The 27,053-nt window shown below is 33.4% G+C and overlaps 1 long non-coding RNA gene across 2 annotated transcripts; it reads right to left on the reverse strand.

Annotated features, from left to right (window-relative positions):
- Positions 1–5,440: 5,440 nt before the first annotated feature.
- On the reverse strand, positions 5,441–26,102 carry LOC126956574 (uncharacterized). Of its 2 annotated transcripts, none has more exons than XR_007726420.1 (4): positions 26,033–26,102; positions 24,411–24,515; positions 19,721–19,836; positions 5,441–5,712 (listed from the first exon to the last, which is right to left on the reverse strand). It is a non-coding gene; the product is annotated as an uncharacterized LOC126956574 (long non-coding RNA). The 2 variants fall into 2 exon arrangements; XR_007726419.1 differs by lacking the exon at positions 5,441–5,712 and adding an exon at positions 14,137–14,235.
- Between the last annotated feature and the right edge of the window lie 951 nt (positions 26,103–27,053).

Raw genomic sequence — 27,053 nt, forward strand, 5'->3', positions numbered from 1 at the left:
ATATAGATAGATCTCCTTCTGTTGCATGCAATCATAAACTTATTTTGGTTTTTAAGAATCTATGTTATTTGATTTATTTATTCACTTATTAATCTTTAGTTTCTTTGGCAACTAATTCAACATTTCCAGAACCTTTTCTTTATGCTGTGGTCTTAATTGCAAATGCTGACCTTGTTTATGACAATGCTTCTGACTTTATACTCCCCTTAAGTTTCAGGCATTGGTCACAAATATAGAATCTAAACTCCCCACTTACACCACGTTGATTCATGGTCTCACGTTGATTCATGGTTTTACTAATAGTCCTCTTTACTTAACTAGTTCTGCAAAGTATTTATGATTTTATAAGAACATCTCCTTTTTATTAGGTTCTGCACTTCCAGAACTGGCAACCACTGCTATACTTATTTTTTAGCTGTGTAAATAGTGCTTTTAAATCTAAAACAATTTTGAATTAAAATTTGCAATATTTTGAGTAGACAGTTGTCATATATGTTACTTCTTTTAAACCTATTTATTTTTTTTATCCAGTAAATGAATTAAAAATTTTCTTTTTTGTTAAAAGTTTTCCAACACTTTTTACACAGGCTGGTTGATGGGTTTATCAATCTTCACTTTTAATCATGTCTATATTGGGAATTTAAGTATTATGTTTAAATGACAAATAAAATCAATGATTACTCAATTACCACTTAGAATACAAAGAGTTTAGTCAAACCTTCAAAAATGTATCATATGTAAATGCTGCATTCTGTGTGTATATATATAATCTTTGTTTAAAAAATTTAGGTAGATATAGGACTACTGAAGATAATATCCATAGAAAATTGACACATATTTTTACATTTTCAGTTCTTCAAAACTATTTTTCAAATTATAGAAAACTCAGGGGAAAAATGTTTATTTTAGAAACACTGAAGATATTAACAGTGGTTGAATTATTAAAATGCAAATTTAAGATAATGCTATCTTTATTGATATACTTCCTATCAATCTAGGAAAATAACTTGTACAAATTATCATGTGAAACTAGCAATTCTCAAAGGACTACCTTAGCAGCTGAGCTTTTGGAGAATATACGTTTTTTTTTTATTTTTGCATAAATGACACTGGAGTCATTTTATTCTTTTCAACAGTATTACTCCATTTCTACTCGTAGCACAACACATTAGCTTGTCAAGAAAAATCATCACCTACCAGATCCAAATATGTTTGTAACATTTTTATGGGCTTCTTCTAATGGATGCATGTCATCAAAAAAATCATTTGGATTTAATTTTTATGCCACACAATGATGTTGCATAGTCTATATGAGATTTTCCATTTATAAGGGTTACAAAAATTTACATATAAAGTGGGATAGTCCAAAAAGTGACACATCATTAAGTTAAAGCATTGCACACCATACCCATTAGTTTAAGATTCTCTTGCATTTCTTTAGTTAAGCAATTTCTGTATGCTATCATACTTGCATGGAAAAGCACAGAAAAACAAAGAGCCATAAAACTTATTATTTGAGAAACACTGTTTGGTTAAAGGTATTGTTTGGTTTTCGCTAATGTACCTAGCACTCTTATTGGATAGCCCTAAATATTTCTCTGCTCTGAATAGTTTTACACCATGTTAGTAATGAGGCTATCACCTTGTTGGAACATATGCCAGTCTGAAAAAGATATGTCCTTCTTAAAATAGTCATTACCTTGAATCTTCACTATTGAATTTTGTGATCTTTTACTTCATCAGGGTATAAAGTTGTTCTTCATATGAGAATTGACTTGGAAAGTACATTGGATTCAGCACTTTCATTGTTCTAGTACACTAATAACCCTGGATAATAGGGAATCCACTTGTCCTCTCTCTTTACTCCCCAAATAGTCTCATCTTGAATTGCACAGTTAGAATAATTTTATTTGAACATGTTTTTCCTGTCACTAACTCTTTAAGAGACCATATGGAGTCTAAAAGAAATATCTATGATATTTATATTAAATAATGTTAAAAACAAGATTGTCAACTTGGTCTCAGAAGAGTGCAATTCTCTGTTCCTGAGATCAGCATGATCATCTTTATTCTTCATTATCTCTCTGAGTGGTCAAATTATTGGAGAAAATGTGATTCTCTGTGCATATGTCTCTCAGTTTTCTTCACTAACTTAAACCAAGAAGCTATAATAATACCATAATTATTGTGTATAGTCAGCTTCTCAGTGTAAAATTCTTGTGAATAAGTAAGCTAGATATAAGAAGGATGGTGTCAGAACCACTTAAACACTCAGGCGTCCTAAGTAATTTATTAACTCTACTAACAGTATCAGTTTGTAATGCATGTATTAATATGTAATGGGAATCTCAATTAAGAATGCCTTATGTTCCCAAAACATCCATTTATCTTTTCAAATGTTATGTTATGAATATTTATCTTTCTGCTGCAATATCCCTTGCATTTGTCTCTTCCCATATGACTTCAGATGGATACTGTGGCTTCAGACATGGGCTCTCTAGAAAATATTCAATGTTTATCACTGTTGGCGATCGGACTGATCCCTTAACAGAGCATATGGTTCATAGCAAGAACACAATAAATCCTATTTAAATCAATAAAACACAAATGTAATTGTTACTATCGTGGGAAATGATCTTATTGTACATCTTCACTTTGACTATTCACTCAAAATATATGAGAAATTTCTCATAAAATTACTCTTCATTCTTTTTTGTTTAAATCACACATTTATTTTTTTAAATTCATACTGTAAGAGGTTAACCATTTTTTGTTTAAATCATATATTTATTTCTTAAAAAACTTCATAAGAAAGAGGTTAACAATTGAAAGAAAACCAGTGAAGGTTTACTCAATGTGTAAATAAATTAAAAATGAATGGGTAAAAGAATGAGTGGGTGGATAGTGAAAGTGTTTGATCCACTTATACTGATGCAACTTTTATTTACATCGAATCAAGTAAAAACATGAGGCCTTCCACATTGCAATGAAAACCAATAAAGGCAACATATTAAGTGATTTGTGCATTTGGAAAAACAGAACAATTTCCTGCTAGGCTTCCAGGAGCCTGTTCCATGAAAATGGAAAAACTAATTATATGAACTCTGTATAATTTTTCCCAGTTTCCTCCTTTGAGCAATATGTATTCAAGTTTAATTACTTTGTCATCCTACTGATATTGAATCACTATATATGACATATTTACTCTGTGTCAATATGCAGAGTTCTGTCATTCTTATTTCAAACTTTCCTCTTTCTATTGTTGTTCCTCTTTACACTTGAGAAAATCTAGGAGCAGAAAGGGTAAGTGACTTCTCCAAAGTGTGTAGCCAGAAAGTTGCTTAACTGGGATTCAATCCAGTCTATCTAGCTCTATTGCTGTCAAACAAACACTACCTTTGCTTCTTTTTCTTTTTACTTTTTTTTTTTTTTTTTTTTTTAGATGGAGTCTTGCTCTGTAGCCCAGGCTGGAGTTCAGTGGTGTGATCTCTGCTTGCTACAACTTCTGCCTCCTGGGTTTAAGTGATTCTCCTATCTCAGTCTCCTGTGTCGCTGGGACTACAGGCACCTGTCACTATGCCCAGCTAATCTTGGTATGTTTAGTAGGGACAGGATTTCCCCATGTTGGCCAGGCTGGTCTTGAATGCATGACCTCAGACGATCCACCTGCCTTGGCCTCCCAAAGTGCTGGGATTACAGGCATGAGCCACCGCGCCTGGTCACTTCCTTTGTTGACTCCTTTTTTCAACCATATATTGTGAAATTACAGAGATGTCTGTAAGGCAAATATTTCTCCCTTTATTTTTATTTTAATTATTTTTAAGATAGGGTCTTGCTCTGTCACCTAGGTTGGAGAGCAGTGACATGCTCATAGCTCACTGAAGCCTCAATCTCTGGGCTCAAAGGATGCTCCTGCCTCAGTCTCCCAAGTAGGTAAGATTCCAGGTATGCTCCACCATGCTTGGATACTTGTATTTTTTAGTTTTTGTAGAGATTGGGGTCTTGCTATGTTTCCCAGGGTGGTCTCAAACTCCTGGTATTAAGCAATTCTCCCAACTTAGCCTCCCAAAGTGCTGGGATTACAGGCATGAGTCACCACACCCATCCAAATATTTCTAATAGGTGGTAGAAATGTATATTTTCACCCAAGAGGAATAGTAGAAGTTGAAGGAACATAATCAGAAGCTGTGAGCATGCAAATGGGTGAGGAAATCATTGTAACAGAGAAGAATAGTTGGAGAATACACATAAAAACAAGCAAGAAGGCAAAAGGCAAAATTCTGGGGAAGTTCTAATACGTAAAGGACAGGCAGATACAGTACAAGTTGTAGTGAAGTAAGACAGAAGGGAGTAGAAAAGGAAGAGAACAGAGTTTGTTAATCCACAATGTTTCAAGCAGAAATGATGATATTCAACCATCACTCTGTACTTACTATGAGCCTGGAAATATGACAGGTTCTAAGAATGTGGGGCAGTTGCGGGGGAACTTACAGGTTCTATGCGTCAGAGTGCTTATAGTCTACAAGACATATTCAATTGAATATATCATCTACAGCTGTGGTAAGCAATGTGCGCTGTAGCAGCACAAAGTGGCACTGCTAGCACTGTACGTGACACACATACACACATATAAACATACACATATGTATACATCCACAATGCATGTGGATATATGCATATATATGCATATATATATGCAGAATATATATATATATTCTGCAAATAATCAGATACATATTTATAAAAGGAATGATAACTTTTGAATCTGAAAGGATGGAAAAAATTGATGGGTTGAAGGTGTTATGGTAAAGTGTACCCTTATCTTTAGGATACAGTTAATACTTAATCTAGGTAGAAATATCTTCACCTATGTTTAGATCTATATGTATATATTCGTGCATTTCTCTCTCTCTCTTTCTCTCTCTCTATATATACACATATGTGTGTATATATATACACATATGTGTGTATATATATACACATATGTGTGTATATATATACACACATATATATACACACATATATATACATATATATATATATATCATTTGGTCTTACTACCCATTTTTTGGACATTTTTGCCTATTACTTTGTCCAATAATTTAAGGTTTCTACATTGGCTCCACTATTTCATATTTTTTTAGTGTCACTCGGGATTTTACTAAAATTTTTTCATTTCTGCTTAAGCTTTCCCAGGTGGCCTTATCGTTGACCTCTGTGTATCCAAAAAACTATCTCACGCTCAGGTCTCTCCCAAGTGCTGCAGACACAAATATTATATCCACCATTGACAGTCTCAACTTGGATATCCAATGGCAGCATAAATAAATCCCACCTCATAATTTTCTTCCCACTATTTTATAATAACCTATTTTATAATAACCAAGCACCTGTTATAACCAAGAAAACCTTGATAAAAAGTAAAAAATTAGGGCCAGGCCTGGTGGCTTAAGCTTGTAATCCCAGCACTTTGGGAGGCCGAGGTGAGTGGATCTGAGGTCAGGAGTTCAGGACCAGCCTGGCCACCATGGTAAAACCCTGTCTCTACTAAAAATACAAAAAATTACCCGGGCATGGTGAGGTGCACACCTGTAATCCCAGCTACTCAGAAGGCTGAGGCAGGAGAATCACTTGAAACCGGGAGGTGGATGTTGCTGTGAGCCGATATCATGCCATTGTATTCCAGCTTGGGCAATGAGAGCGAAACTCCGTCTAAAAAAAAAAAAAAGAAAAAGAAATTAGGAGTACATATATCACCATATTTTAAGTTTATAGAGGAATAAATGCTGGCATAAGGAGAGACAAGAGAACAGTGAAACAACACGGGCATTCCAAAAGGAGATCCACACAAAAATGTTCATTTGATTTGAGACAGAATGGCCATTGTAGCTCACTGGAGAAATGGTGGTTTCTTTCAATATGTGGTCGTAATGATAGTGAATATCCATAGAAGAACTCAAATTTGACCTTACAATCTCACTGTGCACAAAAACTAAGCCCAGATGCAATAAATATATAATATACAGAGTGTAAAGCAATAAAACAGTGTAAAATGAAGATTATCTACATGAATGAGGTAGACGAGGAGTTTTTAAATGTATGACGGAAAGCAAGAACCATATGAGAAAAGATGGATAGAATATACATCACTGAAATTGATCACTTCTATTACACAAAATCACATGAAAAGAAGGAAAATACAAGCAAGAAACTTGGAGAAACTATTTGCAATACGTATATGCGAGAAAGATTTCCTGATTAGAATTTTTTTAAATCCCATAAATTAACGTGACAAAGAAGAGATAGCCTAATGTAAATAAAATGAGTAAATGAAGATGTTCCAATGACTAGTAAGAATAAGAAAAGTTATTCCAGAGCACCATTTATTGGGGTAGTACATGGCAAACCACAAGGAGAAAAAACACACACACGGTAATAATAATAATTACAGTTAAGTGTTGGATAGAAAGTGAAGCAGTAAGAACTCTCATACTTTTTTTTTTTTTTTGGTGGAAAGTAAGTTAGTATGATGGCTTTGGACAACTCTTTGGTACTACCTGTTAATGCCCAACATACACTTGTTCTATGACCCAGCAGTTACATTTATAAGTATATACCTAAAGGAAATAAGTGCCAGTGTCCACACACACACACACAAAAATTAAATTATTTTCATAGCCTCCTTATTCATAATAGTCAAAAATCATAAGCAATCCAACTTAGTTATCAGCATTTCTTCTAATATATTCTGTTAGTTATCAGAAAGTACCTTAATTACATTCCATTCTGCTAAATTAGTAGCTTATACTGATATTTGAGTTACATATTTTAAATAAAATTTCTTCCCATGATTATTTTTACAACGTTTAATATCTTCCTTAATCCTATGATTTAAATGTTTGTTTCCTGTAAAACTCATGTGAAAATTTAATTACCATTTTGACAGTATTGAGAGGTGGGACCCTTAAGAAGTAATTGGGTCATGAGGGCTGCGCCCTCATTAATGAACTAATGTCTTTACAGCTAAAGTGGGTTTGCTATGTCCACAGTAGATTTTCCTCCTCTTGCTCTTTCTCTAACTCTTTTTACCCTTTTGCCATAAGATGTGCCTGCCACATTCTGGCACAGCAGGAAGGTCCTTGCCAGATGCTGGCACCTTGGTCTTAGACTTTGCATTCTCCAGAAGTTGGAGGCAATATATCTCTGTGTGTTATACATTACTCATGTTTTTTGTTATAGCAGCACAAAACTAGGACATACACTTACACAGATACTGAAACATAATTTATAATAGTCTCAAAAACCAAAACCTTAGAAACAATATTACTTACTAGTAATATAGGTTAAATTAAGTAATTTCTGTATTTTAAGGCAGCCATAAAATAACGAACTATAAAGTACGCAACATAGATCTATACACATTCTGATGCTTAAAGATAAAGATATACTTTAAATAATGAAGAGCAATATTTTCAAAAAATATTCAAGTATAGTCTTGCATATAAAAAATACATTTGTGCAATTGTGTATATAGGACTGTGTAACTATGATTAACTAATATATGCATATGGAAAGATACATAAGTTACCTCTGAGTAGTTGGACTGAGAGATTGCTTGAAAGTGGTAAAAGGTGAATCTTCTTCTCATTCTATTTAAACCTTTGTATAATTTTCGTTTATTTAATTTTCTTTGTGTGTGTATGTTTGTGTGTTTGACTGTGTATGTGTTTCTAAGAGCATTTTACTTTCATGCAAAAATATAACAGAATTAGCTTTTAAAAGATCACCCAAAAAACAACAACAACCACACACACACACACACACTAGACAAAAAGACATTTGATAACATCTGACTTACCAGGATTAGTATAATTTTAGGATTATAATGAATTGGATTAAGCATTAATATTTTGAATAGAATGCTACACTACCCATATGTCACTATTTTATACAGCATTATCAAATTAGGGCTTGGATTTGCCAGAAAATGCCAGATGGCACTGATGTACAAATTTCTCAAATTTACTACTGTACCTAATTTCAAGCTTTGGATAATGTTGATATATGGTATAAAATATCATAAATACCCAAGGGCACATTGTTAAAAGACATGATATTGGACAATATAAAACTGTAGACATCTTGACAATCCACATCACTGGATTTTTAAAATTAATTATATTTATAATTGATGCATAGTAATTGTACATATTTATGAAGTACATTATGATGTTTTCATGCATATATACAATGTATAAGGTTCAAATCAAGATAATTATGTCTATTATATCCATCACTTTGAACGTTTATAATTTTTGGTTGTTATAACATTCAAAATCTCATCAAAATGCATCACTTATTGAATAGGGCATCTTTCTTCCATTGCTTGTCTTTGTCAGCTTTGTCAAAGATAAGATGGTCATAGACGTGCAGCCTTATTTCTGGGCTCTGTATTCTGTTCCATTGGTCTATGTGCCTGTTTTTGCACCAGTACCATACTGTTTTGGTTACTATGGCCTTGTAGTATAATTCGAAGTCAGGTAACATGATTCCTCTATCTTTGTTCTTTTTGCTTTGAATTGTTTTGAGTATTGGGGATGTATTTTGGTTCCATATGAATTATAAAATAGTTTCTTTCTAGTTCTGTGAAGAATGTAGTTGGTAGTTTGACAGGAATAGCACTGATTCTGTAAATTGCTTCAGACAGTATTGCTATTATAATGATATTGATTCTCCCTATCCATGAGCATACTTTTTCCCATTCCGTAGGTTGTATGCTTACTTTGTTAGCTATTTTTTTTTCTTTCTCTGTGCAGAAGCTCTTAAGTTTAATTAGATCCCACTTGCCAATTTTGGTTTTTGTTGGGATTACTTTTGGTGTTTTTGTCATGAAATATTTGCCCATTCCTATCTTCAGTATGGTATTGCCTAGGTTGTATTCCAGTTTATTTTATTTTATAGTTTTCAGATTTATATTTAAATATTTAATGCATCTTGAGTTGATTTTTGTGTATGGTATAAGAAAAGGGTTAAGCTTCAATCTTCTGCATGTGGCTAGCCAGTTATTCTGGCACTATTGATTAAATACGGAATCTTTTTCCCATTGCTTGTTTTTGACAACTCTCAGGAAAACTTTTGGAGGCGATGTATATAGTCTATTACCCTGGTACTGGAATTAAAAATACTAACACAGGTGTATATATATGTTCAAATTCATAAAAATGTATACATTAAACATGAGCAATATTTAAATATAAATTCTACTTTAACAAAGCCTAAAGGAATACAAATAGGATTCTATAAATTGACCTTGAGATTTGAGGGAAAATGCAAAGTTCATAAAAGTTTTCTAAAGAAAAGTGATAATTGCTATGAATCCGTCATATTGAAAATGGAATTTGTAAAATTGATTATTTCAGTTATTTTAATTATGCATGAATTTAACCTAATGACATGGATTTAAGTACAAATTTTAAATCTGATCATGTAAATACAGTAACCAATAATCATGATACTTCAACAAAATATGTTCAGTACCCACTATGCATAAACATCAGGCTATTTCATCGAAGCATCAAAAAGAAAAAAAGCAAAAGTGAAGAAGAGCTTATGGTCAAATGTATGGATAATTTTAACCTTATGTAGTAAGAGTCAAATAAAGCCACCATCAGATTATCTTGGAATTACAAAAGTGATACATTTTACCACTATTGTGGAAGTGTTTGAAGGCTTCTCAGAGCAAATAAAGTCTGAGTTCATTCTGAACAGAACCATCATAGAACAATTATAGATTTTTTTATATGTATATGTAGATATAAGCACACATATATATACACACACACGGTTGAATATATATAAATGTATCTCTCTATATACACACATATGGTTGAATATATATAAATGTATCTTTCTATATACACACATTTGATATAGTTTTGTGATATATATACATAAATATGTTACATACACACATATATACACATATACACATCTGTATATATGTGTGTGTACATATGTACATGAATATACACATCTGTATATATGTGTGTGTACATATGTACATGAATATACACATCTGTATATATGTGTGTGTACATATGTACATGAATATATATATTCAAGTGTATATATAAAAATCCAAATATATACATGTATATATAAATATGTAAATATATCTATAAATATATAGATATATATGTAAATCCAACCAGATATATATATAGAGAGAGACAAATATATAAATCTAACAATGTCTCTCTATATATCTATATCTGGTTGGATTTATAGATATATACATATATAGATGTACATTGATATATATATCTATATGTAAAAATATCTATAAATATAGATATATATTTAATTTATACTTGTAGCTAAATGATGAGGAGAGAGATATGCAAAACACTTTTGTGGAAATACAGAATTACTTACATATAAAAGAGTTTAATTGCAGCTCAGAATCAATAATCATTAATCTAAACAAACTAAAGAAAATTTGGCAATTTTTGTGATTGCATATTAAGATTTTAATTGTTTTATATTTATATAAAATATAAAAATAGATATTATTTAAATATAGATTACATGTGTTACTATTAATATAGCTATTAGGCTGGTGCAAAAGTGATTGTGACTTTTGCCATTACATTTAATTAACTTGTGCTGTCTATAATCGAGACTAAGATTTTTTATTATTCCATATGGCATATGATGGGGCTTAAACTCTGTGATAGAGTTTATTGTAAAGGGAGAAGATGTTTCACAATTTGCCTTGTAGACAATAATGGTAATGTGGTCTTTTTTAAAGAAAGATAAATGGGATCAAGGATGCAATTACAGACACTATACAAATTACTGCTTTTATGATTGATTGGATATGATTCAACCAAATTAACCATGAAGAAAGACAACAGGCTTTTGAAGGGAGAAGATAAGTTCATATTTGGTTATCCCGAGTTGATGAATTTTTATGAGATACTGATGGAGATATCAAGAGAAATGAATTGAAATTAAGCTCAGTGACATAGTAATAGAGTAGTTATGGAGTCTGTGAACTATTAGCATACACACAGGTGTAGCCAGATTCATTACAGTGGATACAACTGCAGGAGGGAATCATGCATGATGACGAGAGATATGCTAAACACTTTTGTGAAAATACAGAATTACTTACATATGGAAAAAGTTTAATTGCAACTCAGAATTAATAACAATCTAAACAAACTAAAGAAAATTTGGCTATTGTTCGGATTCCATATTAAGATTTTAATTGTTTTATAAGTTATCCAGTATCATTTAAAAATCAAATTATTTTGCTGCAACTTTTTTTGTGTCTTCTTTCAGTAATTAGTTTTTATATATGTATATGTCTAAAATGATTATTACATTATTATTTTTGTTCTAATCAGCAAACAAGCCAAACCAAAAAAATTAAAACAAATTAAAAATTTTAACAATTAAACTATGCGAGGAGTTAAAAATATTTTAATGTAAAACTTATTTAAACTTATTTTTTAAAAAGTAAAATTGCGGTTAATTGTTAGAAGCAACCCTACTTACCTTTGCGGATCATGGATTTGACATTTAAGTGTTTAATTATATATAATTTTAACCTTTAATATAAAATTGATAAGTGTAATAAATTATTACATGAGTAGATTTTTCTTTTCACATTGCTGGGGAAGATTGAAAGGGAATGAAAGAAGGAGGGGAGCAGTTGAGACAGGGTGGAGGGAGGAGGAAAGAAAGTAAATAAAGGAAAAGAGGAAGATGAAAAGGAGGGAGGGAGGGGAAATACGAAGGGAAAAAGAAAAAAGAAATAAAGTAATGGGAAAAATAAGAGGAAGTTGAAAAAGGGAAATAAAAACCTTATTTGGATCAATATAATACATTATTAAACATCAGGAAATTTGTGAAAAATTTGTTATCAGGTATATGTGGAAAGATACGGCAAAATTTGGTATTGAAAATTTTTTATTAGATTGAAAACATAATGCCATTTGTTTCTTTCATTTTTGATTTATTTTTTATTTATTTTATCACATATTAAAAATCTACTCAACTTTTGTTTACTTCTCCTTAATCAGACAGTCTTTATTTCCTTCAAGTTAACCTGCATTAGGTGTACATTCAATATCCTGGAAAATATAGATTTTCTATACACAGACACACCAACTCAAAAGAGTACTTCCAACAGTTTATGGAAAGATGGAATTAAAATATAAAAATGAAAACATAAACCCTAATATTTAATGTCAGCTCTATGAAGATCAAGACATTTTTATAACTGATGATACCAACCATTCAGTCTATCCCGAAATAACTGAAGATCCTGGGAATTTAACAATGTCAGTGCAGGATTTTTACATTATTAGTTGAAGAAAAATGGGTGGTTTTAAAATATGTTTTAAATAGGGAAACAAAAATGGGAGCCAAGTCCGAACTGTAAGGCATATTTTCCCATGGATTTCCCATTGAAATCCTCACAAAATTGCCTTTGATGAAAATAATGGGCAGAGACATTGTCCTGTTGGAGATGGACTCTGATAAAACTTTCCTGGAGGATTTTCCACTATAGCTTTGATTAACTTTCTCAATACACTCTCATAATAAGCAAATGTCATTGTCCTTTGACTCTCCAGAAAGTCAACAAGCAAAATGCCCTGACGATCTCAAAAAACTTTCTGTGAACTTTGCTTTTGATTGGTCCACTTGTGCTTTGGCTGGACCACTTCCACCTGTTGGTAGCCATTGTTTTAAATGTGCTTTGTCTTCAGGATTGTGCTGGTAAAGCCATGTTTGATTTCCTCTTACAATTATTTGAAGAAATGCTTCAGAATCTTGATTCCACTATTAACATTTCCATTGAAATTTCTGCTCTTGTCTACAGCAGATCTGGGCACAATGGCTTTGGCATCCATCGGGTGGAAGATTGCTCAGCTTTTTCAGTCAGAATTTTGTAAGCTAAACCCATGGAAATGTCTTGACTATTGTTTTTGCTGTTAATCATCAGTTCTTGTCAATTAGAGCCCGGACAAGGCTAATTTTTTTCTATCACAAAATAATGTGGATAACATGCCACTGCACACTTTATCTTCAACATTGATATGGTTTGGTTGTTTCCCCACCAAAATCTCATCTTGTCTTGCAACTCCCACAATTCCCAGGTGTCGTGGGAGGAACCTGGTGAGAGGTGATTGAATTACAGAGACAATGAATGAGTCTCAGGATAATTGCTCAGAACGAGAATATTAATTCAGATTTCTACATTACCAATCCCTTTTGTTCTTTCTGAGCTCCAGGTGGAGATAGCTGATTGGTTCACAGGAACAAGCAGGGTTAGTCTAAAAATGTTGTCAAAAACTTAGAAACAACTAGTGAGTTTAGAATTTAATGACAAATGTATGATAAATTTTGAGACATAATTTCTCTCTCTCCAGACCTCATTTTTGTTAAGAAACAAACAATTATAGGACTGAGTGGTTTGCAAAATAGACCTTAATCTTATCCTTGGCCTGATTATTTGCATAAAGTGCAGCAAGAATAACTATTTTCACATAGACCTTTTGGATGGCTTTGATGATGACAATCTGTTCCACATGGAATCTCAGATAAGACGTTTCAAAGCTAAGCCCAGCCCAGCTGTTGTGTTCTCAAATACCTGCAAACTGGGTGATCCTCTCTGCTTAAGGTCCCAAGATAAACTAGGAGTTTCTGGACTCTGTTAGAAAGTGACATTATTATTATTATTATTATTATTATATATTTTTGAGATGGAGTCTCATTCTGTTGCCAGGCTGGAGTGCGGTGGTGCAATCCTGGCTCACTGCAACCTCCACCTCCCAGGTTCAAGTGATTCCTCTTTCTTAGCCTCTTGAGTAGCTGGGACTACAGGCATGCACCATCGTGCCCAGCTAATTTTTCTATTTTTAGTAGAGACGGAGATTCACCATGTTGGCGAGGATGGTCTCAATCTCTTGACCTCGTGATCTGCCCGCCTTGGCCTCCCAAAGTTCTGAGATTACAGACGTGAGCCACTACACCCAGGTGAAAGTGACATTCTTTACTGACCACGGGTCAGGAACCCTGTACAGGGACTGAATAAACAAGAATGTGAGGCCAGTTTCCCCACTGGACTTTCATTGGCTCTGCAAGTCGAACTTGACTCCTTAAATGGAAGCATGCCATTCCAGCTAAAGCTTTGGTAAAACAACCAGTTTTTCCAATTGGATCCTGTTGCAAAAGAAAGAATGGATTTTTATTCCACTTATGCAAACAACTATATTGCCATAAGTTAGGAATACTCATAATATAGTTTCCAAATTCTAGAGAAACCAGGCTGAGAGAAACAAACATGCTCCAAATTTTATTTATAGGAGTATAACTTACTCAATTATTAAAGGCTGTAAATAGTTCAAAATAACTTTCCTTGACTCTGAAAAATAAAACAACGATCAGCAATATTTCAAGCAAAGGTTAAATAGATTGCTTCAGTTTCTGAACTTAGTCAATTTAGTAAACTCTTGTTTTGCTTGATATTCATGGACATTTCAGCTATTTATGAGTCCGGTACATTTTCCTTTATTCCAATGTCACAATCTCCAAAGTTATCAGAAGCCTGTATTTGAGAGCACCTGTTAAAGTTCTATAGTTTATTATGAACCATCTTTTGAAAAGGATTAAAACAAGACAACAATCTGGAGCAAAATGTCCAGGATAGTTACAGCTTGAAACACTATTGACAAAGAACTTTGGTTATCTCTGTGGCTTATAATAATATAACAACCTTAATTATGATTGATAGCATATACTGAGTCATTAAAGTTTTAGAAATCACACACAATTTCGGAACATTTATTAATTAACATTATTCATCAAAATATAACCTAAAGAAGACTGAACATGATTTTGGCAATCCCATGTACCTAAATATGTCAAATAATCCTGTTTACCTCTCTTTTCTGGATGCCTCAGGGGCCCTCTGAAGCATCTGAAAAGCCAGATGTCAGAAAAGTCAATTTTGAAACTGAAGTTTGATTCTGGGAAGCCTGTTAAATATGTTTAAAAGGCTGATATTAAGAAATTGAATTCCAGGTTGCCATAAATGATTTATTGTGCCAAAATGATGACTCAGAAAATTTAAGGAAGCAAAAACCTTTTGTAACCATTTATAAATTTTGCTAAAGAGCAGATTAGTGCCTTAAGAAAACGCTGTTATGCTTTGTTTCAATATTCAATTTACAAAGAAATCATATAATATCTTTTTGAATTTAGTCAGTATGTTCCCACGGAGAACCTCACATGCAAGATTAATTTCCATAATCTGTCCACCACTTGTTTGAACTTTCAGCTTTATCTTACTGAATTCAAAACAATTTTTTAACCCTAGGCAAAAATTTAAATTTTCATGCCTTCTTATAACCTTTTACCAAAAAAAAAAAAAAAGAAAGAAATGACATTTTACTGTTCTTATACACCGTGCATGTAAATCTATTTTCAGCAGTTTCAATTGCATGTTATAGTGGTAACTCCTAGTAATTTTAACTTTAATGTAAAACCTGATAAGTTATTTAAATCATGTGATAAGTGCGTAATTAAGGGGATAGTTAGTTCCATATGCCCCCAGGCCTTACCAATTGTGAAGCAGGCAAGTCAAATAGTTTTCAAAACCCAAAAAGCACAAATACACCATGGAATACTATGCAGCCATAAAAAAGGATGAGTTCATGTCCTTTGTAGGGATATGGATGATGAAGTTGGAAAGCATCATTCTGAGCAAACTATCGCAAGGACAGAAAACAAAACACTGCACATTCTCACTCACAGGTGGGAACTGAACAATGAGAACACTTGGACACAGGGTCGGGAACACCACACACTGGGGCCTGTCGTGGATTGGGGTGGGGAGGGATAGCATTAGGAGATATACCTAATGTAAATGACTAGTTAATGGGTGTAGCACACCAACATGGCACATGTACACATATGTAACAAACCTACACGTTGTGCACATGTACCCTAGAACTTAAAGAATAATAAAAGAAAAAGTGACATAGGCTATTAAATAACCTGTTTTTTTTTTCCTAGATTGAAAAGACACTTCTTAACAATAAGAATTTTAATCCAAAAGTGAGATTAGACCTACCAGAGTACACAGTAATTACAGATGGAAAAATGTATTTGTAAACGAAGTCACCTGCTGGTCATCAACTTAAGTACATGATCAAACATGGCAATACAAAGAGAAGCACAATCTGATGTTTTGGAATGTGATGCAGAAACAAATGCATGTCATCTGCATTATTGCCAAAAAATGTTTAAGCTGAACTGAATTGTGAGGAAACCAATTAGATGAATGCCGAATGTTGGAAACTGTATAGGGGCTATTTTCAAACTCATGTTTTATCCTCAAACTAGATCCTGTTCAGACATGTTATAACAAATAAATGTATTTTGGCCCCAAAAATGTTTTGAAATCTATTCATAGTTTTTGTTTGTTTGTTGTTTGTTTTTGAGATGGAGTCTTGCTGTGTCACCAAGCTGGAGGGCAGTGGCGCAATCTGGGCTCACTGCAACTTCCGCCTCCTGGGTTCAAGCAATTCTCTTCCCTCAGCCTCCTGAGTAGCTGCGACTACAGGCATGTGCCACCACACCCATCTAACTTTTTTGTATTTTTAGTAGAAACGGGGTTTCACCATGTTAGTCAGGAAGGTCTCCATATCCTGACCTTGTGATCTGCCCACCTTGGCATCCCAAAGTGCTGGGATTACAGGCGTGAGCCACCGTGCCCAGCCACATTGTTATTTCCAAATACACATTTTCCACGAAATTTTGAAGACCCCTTAGTGTGTGTGTGAGTGTGTGTGTAAATGTGTGTACGTGTGTGTATGTAGGTGAGTGTGTGAAATTTATAATGCACTAAGTTATACATTTCTGAGCCATATGTATACATATTATGTATGTATAAATAAGCATATTATCTAACTTTTGTAATGTTTATTAACTTTTTATCATATTTCTACTTATTTGTCATAGATAAATACTATTAAGGTTGTTTGCTGGTACAATTATATTTCTGTGAGTTTTCTTATACTTTTGTAATAATCACATTATATATTTTGGTGTTAGGTTATCTGATGCATACATAATCTGAATATATATGCTCCTGTAATTTTATTTTGCTCATTTCAATTTACTTAAAACCCCCTTTTATAATATTTAATAGTTATAGTCTTAAATTTTATTTTATATTATATTAAATGTGTAGTAAGTTTCTTTATTTTATTTTTTTGAGACAGGGTCTCATTCTATCACTCAGGCTAGAGTTCAGTGGTGTGATCACTGCACAACAGCCTCAGCCTCCTGAGCTCCGGTGATCCTCCTGCCTCAGCCTCCAAAGTAACCGGGACTATAGTTATGTATCAACATACCCAGCAAATTTTTTCATATATTTTGTAGAGATGGGCTTTTGTCAGGTTGCCCACGCCTAGAACTCCTAGGCCCAAGTGATCCTCCCACTTCAGCCTCTCAGACTGCTGTGATTATAGGTGTGAGCTACCACGCATAGGCTTGAGATCCTTATTTTGCTTATTTTTCTGATTCCTGCTTGCTTCTCCTTCCTTGTAGTACAGATTTGGATTCAGAGTCATTTTATAACTTTGATACTTCTTAAAAGACACATGAGTACAATTTTTTAAAATTGCATTTCCTCATATATAAAGCACCTTCACGATTAGACATACTCTTATTTCATCTACTCTTAAGAAAGCAAAAGCACTTACAGTGGAATTATAAGAATTCTTTTTACCATATTTTTCTCATATAACATTGCCTTCTGTACTATCAAAGTTGTCTGTGATCCATCATTTCTTAACAGAGTGCTCTAGTACTGCCCCAAACATTTCATCTCAATCTTGACTCCCTTTATCCAAGTGTTCACGCTAGTGGTAATACAGTGAAATGAAAATTAAACAGAAATTTATTTAAAATGAATAAGAATTATTGATGCACATATTGCAATGAAAGTGAAAAAATAAGAATAGTTATATGCTATTTCACATCTGCTCAGGCAAATACAAGAATGACTATAGTCTGGTCAGCAGAAATCTTTTAATTTTTCTGAATTTGAAAACTAATGCAATGTGAAAAAAATGATAACTTAAAATTGATGAAATACAGAACATGAAACATGTCACTAAGTACGTAAAGTCTATGCACATTAACCATAGGTGTAAGAGTTAGTGCTTTTAAATCATCTTTGACCAATCAGGATATATTCTGACTGTCTTTATTTGACATGTTGAATCACCTTTAAGCACATTGCTTCCAAATCATAAACAAGGCAATCTGAAAGGCATTATTTGGTATTCTGATCCCTAAAATAAATCAATAAATGAAACCAAATTAAATAAAAATTAATATTCCAGCAGATGTCATGGTATTATTTCTATACACCTCCAAAAGACTGATAACCTCATTTTTCTAGCTTCTTGGAATGTTGATGGATAAAATTTCAACCTAAATTCCTCTCAAGTCCCTCTCTGGGATTTGCTCTCAGCTGAACAGAGCTGCCTTGTCCAAGGGGATACCCCCTCACCAGGCCAGCCTACATGCCATAACTGGTGGAACACTCATTTGCTTTATACAAATTATAAAGCATTACTTATTTTCTCCCATAAACATCGAACTAATTTTAAAACTGACAATAACAAAGAACAAAATAATTCTTGACACGGTAGAGGTAGAATTCATATGAGATATGCAAGCCAAACATGGGTTCAATTATACTCCTGAAGAGGTTACAAACATACCCATTTTAGAAATAGTGTATACAGAAAACAGACGTTTTGATAATTATCAAACATTTCCTGTTTATAATACACAAAAGTACTAGCTGTTACAGAATCAAAAATTTAATACTAAAAGACAAAATATGATGTTGCACTTGAAAAAAAGTAAATACAGATACATTTTTCTGCATGTTTCATGCTGCCCACTCTAATGGATCACAAAGAATGGAAGTCTAGAACTTTTTGGCCAAATTATTTAACACTTTTGCCCCCACATGAAAGAATTGTGAGATTCTGAAAAGCTTAATTACAACATTTTTTTTTATTGAAAATCTGAGTTGATATATAATTTAATATCAATTAATTATATTTAATAGAGAGTGTTCTGTTTCTAAGGAAAATGTAAAGAATGGTACTTCAGTAACATGTTATAATTCACATAGTTTACTCTCTCACTCCCTAATTGGTTGCCAATAGCATTACTTTTCCAGAAAGGATTGATAAGTACGTGTCTATTTCCAAAGTAAAATTAAAATCGTATCTATAATTTTTTAAAAGGACACATAGTGTACCACATCACTTTAAATAATTTTAGCCTATTTACCCTCTGTTCTTCATGACATGAAACTACTGTTTGTTGATTTTCTTTTTCACTTAGCTCATTTATTTAACAGAATTTAACAGTTTTTATATATATATATATATATATTTCACAACACGGGTTTGCATATCAGCTTTTAAAAAATTAATATGAAAATACATGTAAACTATATTATTAATGAGGTAAGGGATCAACCTCGGGGCTAACAATGAATTCTTAAGGAATACTTCAGATTTTCCTGTACTTTTAATGAAGCATAATAAAATTGCATAAATTAATTATTATTGCATAAACAACCCCATACTCTGTAACTTGTAACAATACTCACTTATTACTACAAAAGCATCGGCTTAATCCCTGGAGATTTCCTGTCTAGGTCAAATCAATTCTGGTAGCTCTGCTGTCCAAACGTTTTCTCCCTCCTCTTAGGTCTATGATCTTTTCCTGGTGATATCAGAGTGGAAGCAAATTAATGAAAACATATGAGGCTTTTTCAGGGCTCGACTTGGAATTGGCTCACATTAAACTCAACAGCTCTTATATACCCTTGTCTTTGGCAAGTCATGTGGCCAGGTTCAAAGTCAATGAATACCCACAATGAGGTCATAACAAGGGCATAGATGCAGAAAGATGAGAAGAATCACAGTCAATAATTCAACCTATCACATACCCACACACAAACAACAACAAAACAAATTACCCTTACCCCAGGATTATGTTTGTGTGTGTATGTGTGTGTGTGTATTTGTTTGCTTTAATGCTATAGCGTATAGAGAAAGCTTTTAATGTACCAGTGTTAAACATTTTAGAAACTTAAGAGTCTAGAGCTCTTTATAAACTAGTTTCTTCTCCTCCCTAAGAATATAAAGTTCATAAAACCCAGATAATAGACATTTATCTTATTTTTTATGAACAAAGGAGAAGATTTTTATCATACTGAAATGTATTGGGGTTCATTTTTGTTTAATAAATTAATAGTTATTGGAATCCCCTACATGATCAACATTTCCTGGAATGTGTGATTGCAATGGCCTATGTAATAGGTTTTATTGCTCCCCACTTAGTTCTGTTTAGGAAGTTTTATGGGACATAAGGCATAAGCAGTATGGGGAGTGCAAATACAGAGAAGGACGACTATGTTGTACTTTGAGCATGACATAGTTAGAATGGTTTACATGTATGAAATTCAATATTAATTGCATGAGATCCTTAAGGGAGTTCTGAACCTGAAAGAACAATACCTGCTACCACAAAATTGCATTTAAGAACATTACCCACAAACCCTATAACACAACTACACAATAGAAAATACAAAATAACCAGCTAACAACTTCACGATAGAATCAAAATCTCACATACGAGTCTTAACTTTAAATGTAAATGATTTTACTTCCAAAATGAAAAGTTGCAGAGCAGCAAGATAGATTTAAAAACCACAACAACAACAACAGAAAACCAAGTCTCATCCCTATTCCATATTTAAGGGACTCATCTCAAATGTAATGACACCCTTATCCTCAAAGTAAAGGATTGGAGAAAAGACCTGTCATCTGAATGGAAAACAAAAGAGAGCAGAGGACATTATTCTTATATTAGATAAACTTAAAACATCCTTTTTTTTTTTTTTTTGAGATGGAGTCTCACTCTGTTTTGCAGGGTAAAGTGCAGTGGTGCAATCTTGGCTTACAGCAACCTTAACCTCCTGGGTTCAAGCGATTCTCATGCCACAGCCTCCTGGGTAGCTGGGATTACAGGCAGGTGCTGCTGTGACCATCTAAGTTTTGTATTTTAGCAAAGATGTGGTTTCACCATGTTGGCCATGCTGGTCTCGAACTACTAACCTCAAATGATTCACCTGCCTTGGCCTCCCAATGTGCTGGCATTACATGCATGAATCATTGCACCTGGCCAATACTTTCAACCAACAACAGTCAAGAAACACAAAGAAGGGTACAGCTCAATGATAAAAGGTTAAATGCAACAAGATGACTTAAACTATCATAAATATATATGTACCCAACATTGGAACACTGAGATTCATAAAACAAGTTCTTATAGACTTATGTAGCCACACAATAATATTGGAAGACTTCATACTCCAGTGACGGTGTTAGATCATCAAATTTTTAACAAAGACTGAAATTTGATACATGATCAATTAGATCTAATAAACATCTAATAAACAAGACCTAATAAACAACAAAAGACTTCATCCCCCAACCACAGAACATACCTTCTCCTCTTCTGCACATGGAACAAGCTCTAAGAATGATGACATGCTTGCATATAAAGCAAATCTCATTGAATTCAGAAAAGTCAAAATCACACCAAGCATACTTTCAGACAACAGTGGAATAAAAGTACAAATCAACACGAACAAGACTTTTCAAAAATACACAATTATATGAAAATTAAACAACTTTCTCCAGAATGACTTCTGAGTAAACAACAAAATTAATGCAGGAGTTAAAAATTTATTTGAAATAAGTGAAAACAGAGACACAACATACCAAAATCTCTGGGATGCAGCAAAAGAGGAAAGTTTATAATCCTAAATGCCTACATCAAGAAATTAGATAGATCTCAAATTAACAATCTGACATGGCACCTAGAGGAACTAGACAAAGAAGTAAAAACTAACCCCAGAGATAGTAGAAGAAAAGAAAGAACTAAAATTAGAGCAGAATTGAATGAAATTAAGATATAAAAATCCATACAATGGGTAAATGAAGCCAAAAGCTGATTCTTTGAGAGGATCAACAAGACTAATCAACCACTAGCTAGATTAACAAAGAAAATAAAGAGAGAAGATCCCAATAAGCACAATCAGAAGCAACAAAAGTGATATAACAGCCAGTACTAAAGAAACACAAAGATCCTCAGAGACTATTATGAATACCTCTATGCATACAAACTAGAAAGTCTAGAGAAAACTCCAAAGACAGAATCAGGGAGAAATAAAAATGTCTTAGAAACTCCAAAGACTGAATCAGGGATAAGTCTTAGAAACTCCAAAGACTGAATCAGGCAGAAATTAAAATGTTGAACAGGCCAACAGCGAGTTCCAAAATTGAATCAGTAGTAAAGAACCTACCAGCCCTGAATATACTTGTTAATTTCTGTCTTGTTGATTTTCTTATATTGACACTGAGGTATTAAAGTCTCCCACTATTGTTTTGTAGGAGTCTAGGTCTCTTTGTAGGTCTCTAAGAACTTGTGTATTCAATAAATAGTGCTGGGATAAATTACTATGAATACAAAGAAGCAAACTGGACCACTAACTTTCAGCATATAGAAGAATTAAGATGGATTAAAAACGTAAGTGTTCATCCCAAAACTATAAAATAGTAGACTGTTGGCTGTATGAATGTCTTCTTTTGAGAAATGTCTGTTCATATCCTTTGCCCACTTTTTGATGGGGTTGTTTGTTTTTTTCTTGTAAATTTGTTTGAGTTCTTTGTAGGTTCTGGATATTAGCCCTTTGTCAGACGAGTAGATTACAACAATTTTCTCCCATTCTGTAGGTTGCCTGTTCACTCTGATGATAGTTTCTTTTGCTGTGCAGAAGCTCTTTAGTTCAATTAGATCCCATTTGTCAATTTTGACTTTTGCTGCCGTTGCTTTTGGTGTTTTAGACATGAAGTCTTTGCCCATGCCTATGTCCTGACTGGTACTACCTAGGTTTTCTTCTAGGATTTTTATGGTATTAGGTCTAACATTTAAGTCTCTAATCCATCTTGAATTAATTTTCGTACAAGGAGTAAGGAAAGGATCCAGTTTCAGCTTTCTACTTATGGCTAGCCAATTTTCCCAGCACCATTTATTAAATAGGGAATCCTTTCCCCATTTCTTGTTTCTCTCAGGTTTGTCAAAGATCAGATGGCTGTAGATGTGTGGTATTATTTCTGAGGACTCTGTTCTGTTCCATTGGTCTATATCTCTGTTTTGGTACCAGTACCCTAGAAATTAAAGTATAATAATAATAATAATAAAAATAGTAGACTGAAACATAAGACTAGATTAAAACATAAGAAATACTAGTCTGGACATCAGCCTTGGCAAAAAAAAAAAAAGTATGATTATGTCCCCAAAAACAATTGCAACAAAAACAAAATTGACACGTGGGACCCAATTAAACTAAAGAGCTTCTGTACATTAAAATAAACTATCAACAGAGTAAACAGACAAACCACAGAATGGAAGAACATATTTACAAAAAATCTTTGTATTCATCAAAGATCTAAAATCCAGAAGTCATAAGAAACTTAAAATATTCAACAAGAAAATAACAAATAACCACATTAAAATATGGTCAAAGGTCATGAATAAACACTTCTTTTAAAAAAGGCATACATACTGCCACAAACATATAAAAAATGCTCAACATCGCATTAATCATTAGAGAAATGCAAATAAAAGCCACATTGAGATGACATCTCAGAGCAGTCCAAATGGCCACTATTAAAAAGTCAAAAAATCACAAACGTTGGCAAGGTTGGGGAGAAAAGGGAACACTTATATATACCTGGTGTGAATGTAAATTAGTTCTGCCACTGTGAAATGCAGTTTGGAGAATTCTCAAAGAACTTACAACAGATCTGCCATTCAACCCAGCAATCCCATTACTAGGTATACATCCAAAGCGAAATAAATCATTCTACCAAAAAGTGACACGCACTCGTATGTTCATTGCAGCACTCTTCACGATAGTAAAGACAAGGAATCAACTTAGATGTCCATCAGCAATATGGACTGGCTAAATAATATGATTTTATATAGCATGGAATACTATGTAGCCTTTAAGAAGAATAAAATCGTGTCATTTGCAGCAACAGGGTTGCAGCTGGATGTCGTAATTCTAAGTGAATTATTCCAGGAAGAGAAAATCAAATACTACATGCTGTCACTTATAAGTGGGAGCTACATATTGAGTATATATGGGCATAGAAGTGGAAAAAGCAGACACTAACATCTACTAGATGTGGGAGGCAGGAGGGAGAAAAATGTTGAAAACATACCTATCGGTTACTGTATTCACTACCTGGGTTATAGGATTATTCATATTCCAAATCTCAGCATCACACAATATACCCATGGAACAAAATTGCAATGTACCTCCAAACCTAAAATAAATTTGAAAAATAATAGACTTTGACATAAAATAAAAATAAAAAAGAAGTCAAATATTTATTTTATTTGGATATTATAAATAGTTACTTTTTCTAAGATGTCTAATGTCCTGATGCAAATGTAATGGAAAATAGACAATAATGATGATTACAAAAATTCAGATGGGAGTTCATAATAGTATTTTTTTGAGCAGCAGCATGGGAGAAAGAGAAATGTGAAGTCTGAGGGCCATAAAAGAGTCAAAGAATCAACATGGCTTTGGGACCGACTAGGAAAGGAAGTGGAGGAGTGAAAGTCAAGTATGATGCTCTGGTTTAAATTCAAATAACTAAAAAGAGAATGCCAGTAGAAGAGCAGGTTTGGGAGAGGGTGGCAAGATTAAAATTAGATGATTATCTCGTAATTCCCCATAGATATTCAAGTAAGTGTTTTCATGAACCATCAGGCATATTAATCTAGAGCTTATGAGAGAAATTAGAACTGAGGCTATAGATTTTGGGGCATGTGAATAAAGCTGGTAGAAACCAGGAAATGTTAGATGAGATGCAAGAATCATGGAACAATTGAGAGGAGAAAATGAGACACAGAAAAGTCTGAGGACTGTCAACTTTAAAGGCTCATATATAGGATGAGGCTTCTACAAGAAATATGGGAGAAATATGGGGGATAAAGTGATTAATTTTATTATTTTTGAGTTTATGTATATGTTTTATTATCCTACATTCAGTTAAGATCAATGGGAAAAAACCTCCATTTGCAGAAAAATCAATTAGATACATTTTCTAATATATATTTTAAGTCTTTTCAACTTCAAAAATATTCTTTATTTTGCTAGATAGTTTTTAGGATAGGGCCCCAACTTTGGGGAGAACTTTATGGTTTCATTTGGTTAGTGTTAAAACCACAAGCCATTGCTATACCTGCACTGCAAACCTGTTTTGTGCACACAGGATGGGGCGGTACCTCATTCCTGCTTGAGCAACAGGATTCCACCTTTTGTTCGTGGTAAATTGCAAGCTTTGAAAGGCACTGGCTTTCCACAGTATGTTTGAGACCGGGCAAATGAAAAATAATTCCTGTAGAACACAAATATCTCAAAATTCCTGGTTTTCACCACTCCTATATGTCATCTGATTATATTTAGGGTGCTGCGTTAATTCCAGATAAATGTCATAAAATATTTCACTCATAAAATGATGAGACTTTTTTGAAGCATAAGCATCTACTTCATTCTAACCACATCGTGTAGTGATATTCTCCTAAGGAGCCCATTCAGCTTCGTGCCAACCTCCAATACTGAGAGTGCAACCATGTTTATTGACAATCCTTCTTTACAGAGGAAATATATGCTAAAAGCCTGCAGATAAACTTAGCCACTTTGAAACAAATCAGCTTTGATTTTGTAAAAAGATAATAACATAACTGTATTACTTTCAAATGATGTAAATTTTCTTCAGATCCTAATAAAATGGTTTTCCAGAAGCATGCCTCACAGCTTTTGAGTACTTACGGCTGCCCCGATTTCTCTTCCCTGTGCTGCTATAGGGTTTAACTGCTAGCGGAATCTCATTGTCAAGCCTAGAAAACAAATTGTCAAATATCACTCTCTTCTAGTCCCAAATTCAAGTTACCTTACAGATAGCTCACACTATTCATCCCGGGAAGTTTTTCCTGGTCCTTGATGTTAGGGCATTTTGATACCCAATTCTCCACACCCTGAGCACCCTCATCTGAAGAAATACAGCCCTTCTTATTGAAGTATTGCAAGTAGTAGCATTTTAAAATTTTATTTATTTGCATCATTTTTTTCTACCAATGTGTTTGGATGCATTAAATTGATATTAGAGTAGTTCTTTTCGAAGCTCCTTCCAACCCTCTTCATAATGGAGGAAATTGTATCTCTGTGTCCTAGTCACAGACCTAGTGGAAAGAAAAACGTATTTGCTCTGCACAGACTATAACCATTACCTGAATTTTTTTAACAATTAGCAATATTTAGTGAGTGCTTTCTATTTTCCAGGCACTGTTCTTATTGTTTTACAGGAACTATCCAATTAAATGCACTGTATATGTGAATTTACTCCTATAGCTCTATGTTTCACACTGTCTTTACAGAAATTCTTGTGGCACACAAAAATTGCTTGCTAAGCACCAGTACAGTCAGAATTTCAAAGAGATTTCCTAAGATATTACATAAGATATTATTTTATTAAATATTATATAATGGTGCCTCTTCCTGCATTTAAATGAAAATATTTGGAGTATCAATTACTTCAAGATCGAAAACATATATATACACTTCTCAGTTCATGAGCCTGGGTTCCCACTTTATCACTTTGAATTAGATCATTATGCAGTTTTAATTCATATAATATATATCTCCTTTTTGTTTTTGAAATTTTACAAAATAATTGAGATATGTTTTTGATATTTTTGAATTTATTAAGCTAATTTCTTCTTATAACATCTTGCAAATTAAAGTGTTCCAAACCTTATTGAAAAAACCTAATGGGCCCTTTGATCAATTTAGT

This window comes from Macaca thibetana, chromosome 6 (assembly GCF_024542745.1).
Source record: "Macaca thibetana thibetana isolate TM-01 chromosome 6, ASM2454274v1, whole genome shotgun sequence".
In the NCBI taxonomy this organism is placed as follows: domain Eukaryota; kingdom Metazoa; phylum Chordata; class Mammalia; order Primates; family Cercopithecidae; genus Macaca; species Macaca thibetana.